Source organism: Hipposideros armiger, unplaced genomic scaffold (genome assembly GCF_001890085.2).
Source record: "Hipposideros armiger isolate ML-2016 unplaced genomic scaffold, ASM189008v1 scaffold_284, whole genome shotgun sequence".
NCBI lineage: Eukaryota > Metazoa > Chordata > Mammalia > Chiroptera > Hipposideridae > Hipposideros > Hipposideros armiger.
In genome coordinates, this window is record NW_017731634.1 from 1463228 (window position 1) to 1475985 (window position 12758).

The 12758-nt window shown below is 56.4% G+C and overlaps 1 protein-coding gene across 2 annotated transcripts in view; it reads left to right on the top strand.

Moving 5' to 3' along the window:
* Positions 1-8551: 8551 nt before the first annotated feature.
* Positions 8552-12758, top strand: part of GNB1 (G protein subunit beta 1) — a 70806-nt gene continuing 66599 nt past the window's right edge. Inside the window, exon 1 of one of the 2 annotated variants that reach the window (XM_019658479.1) lies at positions 8552-8717. The gene's annotated coding sequence lies outside the window, so the exon portion shown is untranslated. Of the gene's footprint in view, positions 8718-8875; positions 8949-12758 lie in introns of those variants that run through there. The other variant, XM_019658481.1, reaches the window with a different exon arrangement.

Below are 12758 nucleotides of genomic sequence, written 5' to 3' on the forward strand. Positions count from 1 at the left end.
CAACAAATGGTGCTGGACAACTGGACACCCACATGCAGAAGAACGAACCTGAACCCCTACCGCACACCACATACAACAGTTAACTCAAAGTGGATCAGAGACCTAAATTGAAGAAGAAACTTAAAATTATAAAACTCTTAGAAGAAAACATAATAAATCTTTGTAAACTTAGATTTAACAATGGCTTCTTAGATTTATCACCAAAAACACAAGCAACAAAAAGAAAAAAGAGAGAAATTGGACTGCAAAATTAAAAACATTTGCACATCAAAGGACACACCAACAAAGTGGAAAAACAACTGACAGAATGGGAGAAGAATGTTTGCAAGTCACATCTCTGACAAGGTTCGAGCACCCGGAATACACAAAGAACTCTCACAGCGCCACAACAAGCACAACATCAAACAATTTCAAGACTAGGCAAAGGGCCTAGGAGACATTCCTCCAAAGAAGACACACAAATGGCCCACAAGCCCATTACGGGATGCTCAGCATCACTCGTCAATAGGCAAACGCAAACCAAACCACAGTGTGATACCACCTCACACCCACTGGGTGGCTGGAATCGAAAAGGCAGGTAGTATCAAGTGCTGGCAAGAATGTGGAGACTGCCCCTGGGACGTAACAGTGCAGCCGCTGTGGAAACAGCCTGGCAGTCCCTCAGGTTAAAGAGTTACCATATGAGCCCACAACTCTACTCCTAAGTAAATTCCCCAAAGAACTGAAAACATGTTCAAACAAAAGCTGTACGCCAACGTCCGTAGCAGCTCTAATCACAGTCACCAAAAGGTGGGAAGAGCCCAAATGTCCACCGACGGATGAGTGGTACACCGAGTGTGGTCCGTCCACACGGTGGAGTAATACTCAGCCCTAAAAAGGAGCTTTGACACTCACTACGCACGGACGAATGTGGAAAACATCGTGCTGAGTGGGAAGCCAGACACACAAGGTCACGTGCTACATGTACCCAGAACAGGCCAATTCATGGAGACAGAAAGCAGATTGATGGGTGCCTGGGTTGGGGGATGGGGACTGACTGCTTAATGGGGACAGGGTCTCCATTAAGGTGATGCAAATGTGGAACTAGCCACAGTGATGGCTGCACAATAACATGAATGTAAATGCCACTAAACTGTCCACTTCAAAAGGGTTTAAATGGAAAGTTTACCACAATTGAAAACAAAAAGTAGCTGATGAGGCAGAACCCTGTGTAAGGAACCAGTGAGTCACTGGGAGTGCTCGAGAGGCCCCTCGTGGTTAGGGGGATATGGAGTGCCCTGGGCTGAGCAAAGGGTAGAGTGGGGACATTGGAGCTCAGGCTACAGAGCTGGGTCCCTGCCCGTTCACGGGGAGGGGCAGTATGGTGGGGACTTGCTGTTGGAGAGGACAGTCCCTCCGGGTCTATGATCTGAGACGAGACCAAGGGGCATTGAGGACAGTGATCAGGACGCAGGCCCAGAGGAAAGGGTCACTCCCGCTGGGCACCCTAGGGGCCGGGGGCACCACTGTGTCAACACCCAGCGGGCATGGAGTGGCAGATGTGACTGGCGTGGCACCACATGGCCATATGGTGTGGCAGACATGCTGTGGCACCCTGTAAGTGGCCTTGGAGTGGGAGGGGCCTTGAGGATCCATGCCCGCCCCTCCTTGCCACTGTCCTGGCTGTGCCCTGCCGCCCCTGCTCCCAGGGAGGGCTGCTCCACGGCTGCCCTCCAGCTAGAAATGGCCCCACGTGGCATCTTCATATCAGATGACCACAGGACAGCTTCCTGGGGTGAGAGGGCAGTTCCAAAGCATGTGGCTCAGGTTCTGGGTCTATCTCTGAGCTGCCCCTTACCTGGCCAAGCCCGATGGGGCAGTGGGCTCAGGAAGGCTTTGCCGGCAGCACCCTTCTGCGGCCCCTTAGCAGGCATCCCAGGGGCTGGACCGCCTGCCCTTCTCCTGCCTGGGATGCCACAGGTGCAAGCTGTTTACCCTGCAGGTGCTGGCGCAGCTGAGTCCCAGGGTGCCATCAGCGGGAAGCTGAGTCCCAGGGCGCCATCAGCCGGGGGATGAGTTCCCAGAACAGCAGGGCACCCCTCCCCCAGGCAGAGCCCTGGCAGGGGAACATGAGGGGAGCTGGAGTTGGGTGGGCAGTGGTCCTGAAAGCAGCCCCCTCCCATTCCCCTGGACAAGTGACCGTGATCCCCATGGCCACCACCCTACCACTCCCTGCTCACGTCTGCAGTGGGAACTAAGGGGAGGCAGTGTGCAGGCCCCCCAGCTCTGGTGGGGAATCAAGCCTGGGCTCAGGCTCGGACTCGGGGGGAAGCCTCACCCTGCATTGGCGTGCGGCCCACCAGCCCAGAGTGGCCCACCTGGGTATGTGCACTTTCTGGACCCAGGGACCCCTGATCTGTAGGTGGCACTGAGGACAGGAGGCTTGGCGTGGCCTGGGGGGGACAGGGTGGGGGGGCCCAGAAGGGGTATCCAGAGCTCAGAGCCCCAAGGCCTGGTTGGCACGGGGGAGGGGCTGTCTCTGGGGCAGCCCTCCTCATTGTCCCCTGGCTCCTGCCCACCGGGCTCCCTCTGCAGCCCCCTGTCACCCTGGGCACTGAGGCCTCCTGGTCCCTTCATCTCACTGGTGCCTGCCTGGCCCCCCTCACTGGTCTCTATGTGGGTGTCAGGTTCTTCTTGTGCCCGTCTCTGACCCGAGGGCTCTCTGAGTGTCTGCATCACACTTTCTCTCAGCGTCTGCAGCCGGGGACCGGATGCCTCTAGGGCTGGCTGACCTCCATGGCGGGCCGGGGCTGACTGGACCTTCTGCCTGGGGCAGGGGAAGCGCCTGTGGAGAACAATTGCGGCCTCCTTGCCAAGGGAGCCGCCCAGGCCCAGACAGGAAACGGGGCTGGGGGCAGGGATGGATGGGAGCACTGACAGCCCTTTGGGGCACCCTTGATGTCCCCACCCCAGGAGGCCCCCCACAGGCTACTGGTGGTGGTGGTGGGGGGGGTTTGGGGGCAGAGCAGAGCAGGTAGGCCAGAGCCTGCCCAGCCTGTGCCTCCTGGCTCTGCCTCCAGTATCCGGTTTCAGAAATGAGCAGGCCAAAGGCTGGGGCAGCCAGCCTCAGCCAGGAGGAGCCTGGGAACCCAACAGCCAACAGGGTCTTCGTTTGTAAGCAGCTCAGCTGCTGGCCGCATCCTGCTTTTAGCCAAGAGGCAGGAGATACCTGTGCTCTTGCCTGTCCCGCCGCCCTCCTCCTGGTGACAGCCCTTGCCGTTGCTCTAGTTGCTGATATTGTCCCAACAGGACCACTAACTGTGGCCCCTTTATTCCCTGCCTCCAGGGCCACATGAAAACTGAGCAAGGTTTTCAGAGCCTTCCTGGGGCCAACATACAGACACCTCAGAGGCTTTGGAGCACTGTAGCTGCCGAGCTGGGAGTGACAGGCAGGCGGACCCCAGGAGCCATTTCCCACCCGGGAAGCAGAGCCAAGCAGGGAGACCCGGCAGCCTGTGACGCCTGGAACCAGCCATGCCTGAAGCCCCGCATCTGCCAGTCGATTGCCTCTTTTCACATAAGCTGGTTTAAGCTTCTGATACCTGCTACCCTGAGTCCCAACTGAGTCAACCCGCATGTGTGTGTTTTGTGCATAGCCGTGGGTGCACGTTTCTGGGAACACTGCTTTTCCCACTCATGGTTGCATCTTTCTCTGTTAGAGAGGTTTGTATTCTCAATGAAAGATGTCTCACTCCATGAATGACGACGTTGAAAAGCCCCACGTTTAGGTTTGTCTGTGGCTCCCAGAGCCATCGGATGGAGCCAGGCTTCCCATCTCCACCAGTGCAGCCCAGGTTCTGTAGTGAGAGCAGGTGTCGCCAAGAGGAACCCTCCAGGGCAAGGTGGGCTCTCCTGGGACGTTTCTCCTGGGAAGGCAGCGCTGGTCTTTGCTGGAGCTGATGGGGAGCTGAGCACCGCCCGCAGTCTCAGCCCACGTGGGACAGCCCCCTCTGGGAGCGACAGGAAGGCCACCCGGGACTTCCCTAGGTGTCTGCTCCAAGTCTGGGCTGGGGGAAACGTGCCCCCTGAAATGGAACTGCCCACCTGTTTGCCCCTCCACCACCTCCCACTTGGCACATCCTTATTCCCCACTGCCCTCAGGTTCTGGTGCCCCTCTTGACCAAAGGTGGGTAACCAGGAGGGTGACAGGCTCAGAAGGCAGGTCACAAGAGGCATGGTGGGGGGGCTTTGGGACAAAGGATGAGCCATGCCCTGGGAGAAAGTGGCTGCTTCCACTGCACAGGGAGAGGGGTCCAGGGATCCTTTAAGGTCTGCTGGCAGCCAGGGGACAACAGCCAGCACCCTCCCCAAGGCTGATGAGGCCCACTCTGCCTGTCATGCTAGTCCCCTGGGGTGGCGTGATACCCGTGACCCCACTGGCCACTCCTACCTCGGGGCCTTGACCCTTCCCTGGGCTCTGAGGTTACCAGCCCCCTTTCCGCTTGGCACCCACACAGCTAGCTCCCTCACTGTCTGCCATGCGAGGGGCTCTGCTCGAATGCCATCTCCCCACTGACCACCCCACAGACAGCTAGCTGTCCACCCGCTCTCCCCATGCCCCTCAGCATACCTGCCCCAAGTCAGGGCAGACGCACACCCACTGGGCACTCCCTCGGTGTCTCTGCCGAGAGCAGGACTGAGCAGCGGGCCTCCTCTCTATCCTGACCCCGTTGTTTTGTCCCCAAACCCTGACTCTGGAAGCGGGCAAAATCTAATTAATGCGTCTTCTGGATTGCCTACATTCTGCGCCCTCTCCCTCCCTTCCTTGTCCTGTCCTCGGTCCTCTGGGGCTCCTCCTGTCTCACTTACTGAAGCAGAGACAGGATGGCCACGCGGTGGAGAAACAGATAGTGCTGGACAGGACAAGGACACACTCGTGGGAGCCGCCCCCACAGCTCCGAGACCCTTCAAAGCCAGGCCTGGAGCTCAGCCCGGTGGGCGCAGGTCCTGGTCATGTGCTCAGACTGTTCCAATAATCCAGGTTTGAAAAGACCTAGTTACCCATCAGACCAATTCCTGCTAAAGCGCAGATGGGCGGGCGTGGGGGGGGCATGTGAATTATGCATTTGCGCTCCCAGGGTTTCAGCGAAGGCCTGGCCCTGAGCCAGGCACCCAGCGATCTCCTTCATCCTGGGCTCTGCTCCGCTCTGCAGCTGCCCAGCTGACCGGGTGTGGCTGTGGACTCAGGACCACAGGCTGATCTCTAAGCCACTTATCTCCAGAGGGAGGGCGTGTGGCTTTGAAATCAGAAGCCTGGATTCCTGGCCAACTGGGCATGAGCTCTCCTCTCTGGGGCAGCAGATCCACTGAAGGCCTGATTCACACCTCACAGAGGAGGGGCCTGGGAAGCAGGTGTCGGCCAAAAGCTGTAGGAGCCCTGAGCAAGAGAGGTCGGGGTAGGGAGAGCAGAGTCCCCACACCGTCCTTCAGATCCTTGAAGTCCAAAGGGTGCTGGCCTTAGGCTGGAAGCTCCTGTGGGTTCCTGAGAGCTGACCAAGTGCCAGGGCATGTGTCCCCAAAGCCAGAGGGCCCAGCTGCCTGGGAATGGGCCTGGGAATGAGGAGGGGCCACCTGGGACCCTTCGGCCTGTGCACACCACAGGGGAAGGGGCCCCAGACTGCATAGGGGATCTGAGCCCCCTGTCCCTCCCTCCTGCCTTCCCCTCCACACCCTGCCCATAATAAACACATAAACAACCACAGGGCAAGTTCCAGGCCAGGCCCTGCCACACCCTGAAGACCTAGAGATTAGCTCGGGTGCCAGGGCTGTACCCGAAAACTTTGGACGACTGGGGTAGGCAGTGGTCCTGTGTCCTCATGTGTGGCTTTGCCCTGCAGCCCTGTTGTAGATGGGGGTGAGCCTGACCAGGATGATGGAGGGGACAGGCCTGCAGCCTGGTGCCAGCCATGGCCCTTGGGTGGGCATGCAGGACCCAGGAGGGCAGGGTGGGAGTCCTGAGGTCCTCCAGGCCTCTGGCCATACCCACAGCAGCGTGGAGGTCTCCGCAAAGACTGCTTACCCCTGCCCACTTCCCTCTGCTCTGCCCCCACCCCCATTCACATCTTCTCCCTTCTCCTTTCCGCTTCCTCCTCCTTCCCCTCCTTCCTCACCCCTTTCTCTCAGAACATGGTGGCCTGTGGTTTAAGGAGCAGAGGAGCTGTAGGTTGGGGGCGGGGAGTGGGGTGGGGGGTGGGGAGGGGGTGATGAGAACTGCCAGCAGTTTTAGGCAGGAATAAAGCAGTTGACCTTCAGTGTTCGCTCAATTCATCATGGTGGACCTCCCTGCTGAGGTGAGGCCTGCAGTGTCCCAATGGGGTCAGAGCCCATGTGGGGTGAGGGGATGGGGTGTTGTGATCAACCCCAAATGTTACTTGGGGGTCATTTGTGTGTGTGTGTGTGTACATACACACATGTGTGTGCTTGCACATACATATATGTTCCCTAGCTCTGTCCACTAACAGGGACTAGAGGTAATGACACCCTGGTAGCAGTGAGCACACCCAGAGCCCCGATCCCGGCTCCTAAACACCCTCCCCTGCTGAAAGGAACTAGAGCTCCTTGGAGAAATGGCTGAGTTCAGGGTTGGGACAGGGAGGGCCTCAGAAGATCCTGGAGCGTCCTGTGCCAGAAATTGAAGAAGAGCTTCAAGAATGGTGGGGCATGGGGCCGGCCGAGTGGCGCGATGGTTAAGAACTCGCTTGGGATGCCAGAGGGCCCCGGTTCGGATCCCACATGTGAGGGCCAGTGACACTGCCCTCCACAGCTAAGATGCTGAACAACAGCTCAACCTGGAGCTGGGCTGCCATGAGTCGCCGGCGACGGCGTGGGCTGCAGTCCCTGTGGCAGTGGATTGCAATGGGCTACCGTGTGTGGCCAGCAGCCAGTGTGAGCGGCCAGCAGCCAGCGTGAGTGGCCAGCAGCCGCAGTGAGCGGCCGTCCAGATGCCGGCGACTGATCTGCCTCGCCAGAGAAGAGCGCAATGATGGTGCCAACTTGGGCCAGTGAAGCAACGTCCTCCACAACTAGATTGAAGAACAAAACGACAGCAACTTGCCTGTTCCCCTTTCCCCAATTCCCCAGCACTGTTCCCATCCCCCCAATTCCCCAATAAAAATCTTAAAAAAAAAAAAAAAAGAATGGTGGGGCATGTTTGTGTGCTGGAAGGAAGGACCAGTGGAGGCGGGGGAAGGAGGGACAGGGGCTCAGCCCTCGCCTTGGTGGGGAGCTATGGGCTTCGTGCGAGTGGAGGGCCACCCTAGACACAGACACACACACACACACATATGAAACAGGCTGGGGAAAGAGGGGGTGACAGTCCCTTGAGATTGTGGTCCTGGGTAAGAGGACAGCTGCGTTGCTGCTATGTTCCCCAGTCTCCTTTAGCCAAGCAGTGCAGGCCAGGAGGAATGGCCTGGGTTTGGTCTGGAAAGGGCAGCACAGGCAGGGCGGGAGACCTTGGACTGAGGCGGTTGGAGGGGGCTACAGGCCCTTGTAAATGGGCCTGGGGTGGGGCATTGTTGGAACTGGGAGCCAGAGGTTAGCAGGAAAGACAAAGATAGGAGGCGGTGGGTGGAGAAGGCTGGTTCTGTTCTGCTGACACCCAAGGTTTCTGTGCACAGGGACACTACAGACTGCAAATGGCAGACCTCTCTTCACCTCCCCCTTGCCCAGCTGGAGTCTCAATCCTCAGGTGCCCCGCTGACTTGTCAGCCCTATTTGCAGGGGCTGGTCATCTCTCCCTCCTGACGCTCTGCCCCGTGGTCACACCTCCCTGCTCTGGTGGCCATTCCCCACAGGACCACCAGAGGCCACACTGCCCACACCTGCCCGAGTTCACAGGAGCCTCCCGAGTGCCTCGGAGGATTGGCCCTGTCCGCGGGGGAAGGGAGGTCCATTGGGCGGGCAGGCAGAAGCCCGGGGTCTTGGAGGCCGACATCATCCAGCGCGGGCCCTGCTGGGCCGCTACCTTAGACGTTGGAATCGGTCAGCTCCTTGGAACCCACAGGCCTGAGGGTCAGCGTGGGCGTGGCTGTGTGCTGGGGGAGGGTGCCAAATGTGGGGTGCAGAGTGCAGATGCGGGGTGCGGTATGCGTGTGCGGGTTCGGGGTGCCAGAGCGGGGCAGGGCGGGTCCTGGCTCCCGCCCTGAGGCCTCCACTCACATCTGCCTGACTGAGAACCGAGCCGATCGGCAGAGGGCAGGCCCATGCCAGCGCGAGGCCCAAACCGGCCCCTGGGGCGCGGAGCTCTGCGCAGGAGACAGGCAGACCAGGCTTAGTGGGCTCCTGGGGCCGGTCCCCGATGGCGAGGCGCGGCCCCTTTAAGTGGCTCGCGCGCAGAGCCGGCGCAGGGAGGAAGCGCGAGTGAGCGCGCGCGCCGGTGCCGCGGCCGGGCCGTGCGTGCGCGCGGCGTGCGCGGTGACGCGGCCGTGGGGTTTCCCGAGGCTGCGGGCAGGGGCCGCCGCGCCCATCCCGATGGCTGGAGGCGTCTGAGGGCTGACGGAGGCGGCGGCGGCGGGCGCGGGCGCGGAGTGGAGCAGCCGCCGCGGGACCGGACCGAGCCTCGCCGGCGCACCTGCCGCAGCGCCCGCGGAGCGGCCCGAGCGCGACCACCTCCCGGAGCGGCGGCCGAGGCGGCTGAGGCTGCGGGGTGCGGGCGCGTCAGGAAGACGACCGCTGAGGTGAGCGCGGCGGCCCCTGCCCTACCCCCGCCGTTCCGACCCCGACCCTGACCCCGCCCCGCGGCCAGTGCCCACATCCCCCGCCGGGGTTGCCCGCCCGGTCCGCCCTGCCCCCACCCCGGCGCCGGGACGCGTCTTCCTGCCCCGCCCGGGTGGGGTCCGCGGGCGGGGACGCTGCGGGCGTCGGTCGGGGCCGGGGCTCGGGCAGAGGTCCGCGGTCTAGCGTCTCAGGTCCGGGGTTCGGGGTTCAGGCTCTGGGGCCGGGGCTTGGGGTCCGGAGTTCGGGCTCCTGGGCCGGGGTCTGGGGTCCTGGTCCAGGCTTGCGGTCCGAGTTCTGGGGTTCGCGGTCAGCATCCTGGGTCCGGGGTTGGTGTCCTGGTTGGGGGTCGCGGTCTGCGGTCCGTGTCCCGGGCCCTGGGTCGGGGTCCGGAATCTTGAATCCTGAGTCGGGGTCTGGTTCCATGTTCTGGGTCCGGGTCCGGGGTTCCGAGCCCTGGGTCAGGATCCGGCCCGGCCTCCCCGGGACTGTGCGCGGGGCCGGGGTCTGCAGGCCGGGGCCCCTCCCGCGCGCCGGGCCGGCGGGGCCGCGAGAACAAAGGCAGCGCGGGTTCTGCAGTGGGTGTGGGTGCTCGTCCTTTGCTCGGAAGGACGTCGTGTTTTAGATGCCCCTTTTCTGGCGACTTTGAAGTTAGGGTTTGGTAACGACACGAGGAAGAAGAGGGACGATGAAATGAGGAAGCGGGGGCCTGGCCAGCAGGGGACCGCCGGTGGACATTGGGGGGGGGGTGTTGAGGCAGAAGCAGAAAACTGCTGGGAGGATCAAAACAACAGCGATTCTCGGCTATTTTCGTTTTTACCGAAAAGTGAGAGGCAGCCCCATTGCGAGCCTTTTCTCGTTGTTTTGTCACTCACGCGGTGCGAATCCTGCGTGGGGGCAGGTGGACAGGGAGGTGGACTGGGAGGCGCCCGAGGGTAAGGCCGGGCCGGGGTCCCCGCGCCCCCTCAGCCCCAATGAATGGCCGGGAGTCCAGGCCTGGCGACAAGATGGCGCGTCCGCCGCCGCCGCCGCCTTTGTCAACGCCGCGCTCTCCCCGACCGTCTCCTGCGCCCCGACGGTGTTTGGGCTCGGCGTGCGTTCTTTAGAAGGACCAGGATGGGGAAGAGGGTGGAAACAACACGAGAGTTGGGTGTCCTCCTTCGGCCCTTGCGGGCTTTTCGGTGGCAGCGGGTGAGGGTGGGGGAGGAGTGGTGCTGAAAATTCCACCCGGGCCGTGGCTGAGCCAGTTGTGAAAATCCTATATTTTTCCTCGCGAATATATAGTTGATTCAAAGGGTATGGACACATTTCCAATGTCCTTTAAATTACACAGCATACGAAAAGTAGAATGAGCAGCCTTATCTGCCCAATTCCTCTTTATGGAAGCTTTTCAGTTAGCAGTTTCCCTGAAGGAAAACGGCCATGTATGAGTTTTATCTTGGGGAGTGAGTTGGTGGACATTGGGAGTTAAAGGTACATTACTGAGTTTATGCTGAAACATATAGACATGTTAACCTGTGGGTTTGGTGTGGGGAGTATGGTGGGTTTTTTTGAATTTTCATTTTGCTACCTATCTGATAACAGTGATCTCAAGTATTTGATGATTGCGAGTGGCTTAGAGTGTTTATTAACTAAAAATATGTAGGTTACTTTTTATAATAAGTAAACAAATGAGTGTTTAGCTCTGTGGGAAGTTCCTTTCGACTCTAGGTACTGGATAAAGTCTTAGAGCGTTATCAGTGATAAGATTTGTAGATGACTTCTTTGTTTTCTAGTTTGAAGCTGTAGTCTCTTTTTGCGGGCGTGGGGGGTGGAGGGTTCTTTATTTGAAAGTAACATTTTAGTTTGCATTCTTTTAAGATAGATAGAGTCTATTTTGGATTCTTCCGGAAGGTATATATTGCAAAAAGAAAGTAAACAGGCAGTTCCTTTTTTGCTTCCTTACTAATACTGGGTGTGTGGCTGGGGACAGAACTGGTGCCACCAACATGGAAATAGGTCTGAGCACCTCCACGCAGCCGAGCTGGATGTTAGCTTTTGGCTTGAGTTAACTCTGTAACAATTAGCGCTGTCCAGAGGTGGGTGTAACTGGAAGGGGTCAGAGGCCGCTCCTGTCGGGATACTGGGGGAGATTTTCGGCTGCTGTGTGTGAGGCTGGATTGCCAGGCCTCTGTCCTTCCTGAGATATCCGTCCACCCGCCTACCATTAGTTAGGTGCCTCTGATTTCACAGGCATTGTAAGCGCTACAAGTTTTTCTTAGAAGGTGAGAGTTTATGAAAGCAAAGTTAAGATTTATGATTTTGTCGGTGGCTCTCTCCCCTGCTCAGGGGCCAGTGTAAGGGTTGCATTTCATCTACTGGAATGGTTCAGGAGTGTACTTACAGAGGAAATTGTTCACCATGAAGTTTTGACTCTGAATTGACACTCTTCTTAAATTAGTTTCAGGTGTGCAAAACAACATAGTGATTAGACATTTACACGCCTTACAAAGTGATCACCCCAACAAGTCTACTACCCATCTGACACCTCACATAGCTATTACAATGTCATTGACCATGTTGCCTCTATACCATACATATATCCTGTGACTACATAGTTTTTTAAATTACAATTCACATTCAAGATTATCTTGTATTAGTTACAGATGTACAATGTAGTGGTTAGGCGTTTATGTAATTTGTGAAGTGATCACCCCAGTAAGTCTGTAGTACCCATCAGACACTATTGCTAGTTTTTACAATATTATTGACTGTATTTGAATTGACACCTTAAATGAACACATCCACCAAACAGAAAAACGATTCCTCTTGTATGATATCTGAGTTGACAACAGACAAGTACTAAGCAGAATGTCCTTTAATGATACCTTAATAAAGGTTTCTTTTTGTTTGGTATCTTGACTGACTTCTGATTTTGGGGGGACTTGGAAGTAAGTTTACTCAGATTTAATTTTAATCTCAGAAGAGATTTAAAAGACTGTGAGAAGGCTGCAGAATAATGTATTATCTTGTTTTAAAGAATAAAACCTCTTCAAGAAAAATTTTTTCATGCCTACTGACTTTGATTTCTGTCTGTTGTCTACTAGTTTGATTGGAAAATTATATTTCTACAAATAGCTTTGAGAAAGGTCTTCAGGATATCTGTAGACTTACCTACCAGCAGCTGGCTTTTTAGTTAATACTTGAATGAATAACATTGATTTTATTTTAGATAATGCGTGCGGTATTGGCATTTATTATAATTTCTTCATTGGATTGTTTTTTTCTCTGCCCAAAAGATTTGGCTCATGTGGTCTCTAAATTAGATTAAATTCTTACTGTCTACTGGACTTTGGCTTTTAGCATTAGTGGATTTGGTAATAGATAGTCCCAATTTTATTATCTGGACTTGACCATATGGCATGCCATATTATTTTGAAACTCCTGTTTAGCGTAAATCTAGTAAGGCATTGAACAACAGATTTTAGAATTTTTTAACCCTGGTTAAATTCTGATTTCAGGTTTGCATTCGGTGTTCTGCATAGTTAGAGAAATTAAGTAGTTAAGCGTTTGGCTTAGTGGACATAGAATGAGGGGGTACAAACTCATTTAAATGGGAACTGAGATCAGAGAAGTAATTTACAAAACTGAATGTGTGACATTATTGGAAGAAAGAAACAGTCGAAATATCTGTGGAGAATGTGGACATATCAAGTAATGGAACAGTCATACTGACTGTTCTGGAGAAGGCTAGGAGGACTACTTCTTTGTAGAGCTGGAGCTTTGTTCCAGAACTTTCATCTAAGACACACAGGCATCTATCTATAGGCATTTGAATTGGCCAGTGGATTCCGGAGAGCTTTCCAGACCTTTCAGCCTCCTCTTGTGTGGCTCCTGCCATCAGGAGTCACAGGGGTCGATGCAGATTCCTGCTGGCTTCCAGTGGTAGAAAAGCTTCCTGTTTCCTAGAACAATGTTGTAGTCGCTGCCTTCTCCTCCTTCTCCTCCTCCTCCCCCCTCCCCCT